Below are 4,974 nucleotides of genomic sequence, written 5' to 3'. Positions count from 1 at the left end.
CAACTTTTACGTGTTATCTCTCTCTCTCTATCTATCTATCTATCTATCTATCTGTCTGTCTGTCTTTCTCTCTCTCTCTCTCTCTCTCTCTCTCTCTCTCGTAGACATTAGATGTCGTTCTAAATAAACCATTTCACTTTGGGATGTTTGCAAATTTTACGTGATATCGTAAACGTTAGACGTCGTTCGACATAAACAATTTCGTTTAGAGATGTTAGCAAATTTTAGGTTCTATCTCTCTCTCTGTCTTTTATTCTTTCTTTCTCTCTCTCTCTCTCTCTCTCTCTCTCTCTCTCTCTCTCTCTCTCTCTCTCTCTCTCTCTCTCTGGTAGGCGTTAGATGTCGTTCGACATAAACACTTTCGCTTAGAGATGTTAGCAAAGGCGTCGGGTGTCGATCATAAATAAATTATCTAAAAAAGATATTACAGAAACGAATGCAGTAATCATCTGCTTAATACGAAAATGTTTGAGGGATCTTAGCAACAGCCAAAATAACAACAACAACTATAATAACAATTGCAACAAAGATTTTCAACAAGGTAGACAACGTTTTCATCGAAAAGGATATTAAATGAGAAGACGCAGCTAGAGTACGCACATGCAGAGCAATGCTGTTATGCCGTTAGGAATTTTAAACGCTGGTTGAAGGGAAAAGTTCTTCTATGGCTAGAATACACTGCATTATTGATTGGAAAGTTCTAGTAATGATGAAATCAAATGAAAGTTTAAGATTGTTTTAGTTCAGAAATTTAATTTGTATAAAAAAGGAGGCAATAGAATGCAGAGGTGTTTTTTTTTAAGATACAAAGTGTCTGAATCTAACGAAATTCGAAATCGAGACCCCATGGAAAGATGCCTCAACTTCTCCTACTGGATAATCTCGCCTGACCGTTGGGATATATCGCGGTTTACGTAGATATTATGTATTTGTTTTTGTTTTAGCGACACTTGTTTTAAAGAATGCAATTATTTATACGAAAGTGAATTTTTACCTAAATGTGGGTTGCGAATAATTTTCCTTTTACCAACTCGTTATTCCCAAATTGGCAGATATAATTATCCACTGAAATTTAAAAAGTATCGCAAAAACACCTCTCTCTCCAACTCTCTCTTTCTCTTTCTCTCTTTCTCTGTGTATATATATATATATATATATGTATATATATATATGTATATATATATATATATATATATATATATATATATATATATATATATATATATAAGCAATCGTTTTTAGTTATTTATGTGTTTGGAAGCACTTCTCTTTAACGCAACGCTTAAACAGTTTTGTAAGTATGGGGGCAAGTTCTGGTGGAAGCTTTTTCAATACTATAGTTGGAATGCCGCCAGGGTCAGTTGCTTTACTGGAATCAAGGTTTTTGATTGGCTTGGTGAAATACAAATACAGGTATTTTATGTTGCATAGCGTGTTGTCTGTTATAGAAGGAAATACGGAGAGTTGAACCTTTGGCCACATAGGGTAGAATTAGCCGCAAAGTTCTAGGCAAATAGTTTGGCTTTGTCTGATGCTGACAAGATGACCTCAGTTCAATTGATGATAGTTGGGATAGAACGCATGCATCTGTTCAGGATCCTGTTTGCTATTTACCAAAATTAGTGAAAACCCGCCGTTGCTCAGCTATTTTGGATTTTACGGACTGAGCATATAACTTTCTTGCATTTTTTATTACTCTTTTACAGTGGTTTCTGCAGTCCTCAAAGCAGCTTTAGTCTCAGTACATCGATTACGTTGGTAGCTATGGAAAAGGTGATTTCTGTACTCAATGGCAGCAGCACATTCTTGGGAGAACCATGGCTGGCTGTTAAGTTTTTGTTGGAATTTTTTGGATGGTATGAATCGGTCTATACCTACAATTAACCATTTGGTCAGGTCTGATACTATAGAGGACACATTATTTTTAAACATGGAATGCAGAGATAGATCAGATATAAATGTACGGAAGCTATCCCAGTCAGTCATAGAGTATCGATATACTGCACGGTGGAGAGGTACGTCTGAAGACTTATTACATTTCATTTTTATCTTAACTGATACAACCGAGTGGTCGGAAGATCCCAGAGGGGATAGAACGGAACATGAACATAACTCAGAGGAAGGTGTAAGAAATAAGTCTAGAAAGCTTGCATACTGACCGGTACTATCGGACACACGGGTGGGTTCGTGAACAATCTGAGTGAGGTCATAAACAATGGGGAAATCATGGCAGAACCTCCCCTCATAATGTCTTATTCGAGTCGGTCAGTCATTCAACATTGTGGACATTGAAGTCACCACAGATGTGAATGTTAGCCGAAGGATGAGCAGACAGGATGTGGTCAATTTCCTCAGATATACTCTTAAAGATCTTAAAAGAACTCCGCTGTTTCGGGGGCAGTATAGGGCAAATATAAATGGAGTGGTGTAAGCAAGTGCAACCCGGAAGCACATATAGGATGAATTAGGGTCTTCTCTAGAGATATCCATACAACAGGGAAAGCTATCTTTAATGTAGACATATATTCTATGCGTATGGCTATCTTGGGGTCAGATTTAGATGTTGTTAGAGTATCCTTTAATTATGAACTTATCTAGGGAAATGGTCGGCCTAATGCCAGGTTCGCTTAGGAACAATATGTCCAGTTCCGTCTCCTGCAATTGGGTTTCAACCTCTTAAAGGTTAGAACGTACACCCCTGATGTTGGAGAAGGAGACATGGTAGTAGGGGTATACGTTGGAGGATAGGGTTCTAAGTTCATTCGTGTATTTTTTCTGGGGATATTTCATGATGAGGTTTTGGGATTTGTGGAACAGATCGACAGAGTTGGTTTGAGCAGGATAGAGAGGGAAAGTAAAAGACTACAGACAGGAAAATGTATAGCGATTTATGATTATAGTACGTTATATACTAAAATTCCATTAATATATATATATATATATATATATGTATATATATAACTTTTATATATTTTAATAAATAAATAAGAGGCTTATATATAAATTACTAATCATAGTAGGGAGTGATCAGTAGTAAAATGGATTAATCCTAATCTTATAAATACACCGCTGGTAAACTAAAAAAAGTATCTATTTTGAATTTGGAAAAAGGGACGATTCTCACAGGTAAGGAAGACATTTTTATAACATGAATAGGTTAGCCAAAATTAATCAAGTGTATATAATTAGATATAATATCTAAAACATTTTGTTCTTGTGATTAAGGAGCCATGATTTAATATACTGTTTTGTTTTTACATCCCCAGAATAGTGATTATGTTTGTGTGCGTAGTCGGTAGATGCCAAAGGGAGATAATATAAAGGTAGGAGCCACACACGAAAAGAAATAATAAGATGTGATACAGACGATATCAATCTGATGAAATAACTAAAATTGTCAATATCCGATAAATGAAAGATAATATACGATAAATAACGATGAATAATGGCCATAAAAGAATATTATCTAAGGGTTTAGATCATTACTTATTAGATTGTTGCATAAGTTTCCGCCGTTTTTTTTTTTAAGAAAATTAAAGAATTTTAACAGCGAACCTAAGTTTGTGTTCCAACAAGCTCCAAGTGTTTGAGTGAATCACACTTCATCTTTTCACCCAATTGTCTACATGTCTGATCGCCATCTTACTTCAAAAAACCCCTGAGATGGTGTTCGTCTATCTCGATTGCTCTTCCGAAACGAGGAGCGCCATTGATGTCAAAATTACCGTGTTTGAGTCTGGTAAACAAATCTCGAACAGTTCTCTCAGCTATAGCATATACGGCCTAAATATCCTTTGTCACTTCACTCGCTTTTTGACCTCGATTAAAGACGAAAAGAAGTAGAATGTTGAAAATGTGATTTGTTATCTACTTGACAATCCAATTGGCGGTTCTGAAAAACGAAAACATTCTATGAGCAAAAAAAAAACTATGGGCCTTATCTTGTAGAACTGAATAGTGCTTTCTAATGATATATAACACTTTTCCAAATATCAATATATGGTTTAGAACAATTTTTTTTTGAAACAGCGGAAACTTAAGCAACAACCTGATATTATATGGAAAACTAAATTCTGTTTAGAGTACCTAAATGAATACTAAAAATTCACCTTAATTTTTTAACGTGTATTGATATAGTAATGATAAATAACTATATACGACTATACGCAATGACCTCGTTTGACACAATGGTTCCCGTTAGATCACCGAAGTTAAGCAACGATGAACCTGGCTAGTTCCAGATGCGTGAACATTTGGGACTTCTATGTGCTGTATGTGTTCTCCACTTATCTCGGCATTGTCCTGGACTTCTTGCCACTGCACGAAAGCATTGCTGGTTCAAGAGAGATGTGGTTGAGGATAACGCAACCCTTGCCACACAATTACACGCGCAACTGCCCCTGCAGGGGGTGTCCCTTGTCTTTCGAGACTGAACGGAGGCATCGAATAATAAAAAAAAGAGAAAAACTTTAATTATTTATTCATTAACGTTTTGTCTTTTGCTGGAGTAATTTAAGACTTTCGTTGGGGCAACTTATTTGGATAAAAACATATACTACATTTGAAAATATTCGATACTTTTGTAATGTGAAAAGGATGTATTTGTTCTGTTTACAAACGAAACATAACTGTGAGAATTCAAAATATATCGAGCATTTTCGACACGGAATGAGTTATTATTTTTTTCCTTAAACGCAACATAGCTATCAAAATTAAAGACTAAACTTCTTGAAACATCATTTTTATGAATTCTAACGCAATTAGAGAATGTAACAGCTCTCACAGCCTATAACTTTTAATAAGCAAAACTTACTAACAGGACGGAACTTGAACTTAATTATGCGAAACCTACTTATGATGAACTTTCTATTTCTCCCTTTTTGACTTTTTGGCAAGCTGAGATAGATAGAAAGATAAATTGATTGGTTGATATATATATATATATATATATATATATATATATATATATATATA

This window comes from Euprymna scolopes, chromosome 33 (genome assembly GCF_053919585.1).
Source record: "Euprymna scolopes isolate OS-2025 chromosome 33, ASM5391958v1, whole genome shotgun sequence".
Taxonomy (NCBI): Eukaryota; Metazoa; Mollusca; class Cephalopoda; order Sepiida; family Sepiolidae; genus Euprymna; species Euprymna scolopes.
Note: the sequence above shows the minus strand (reverse complement) of the source record.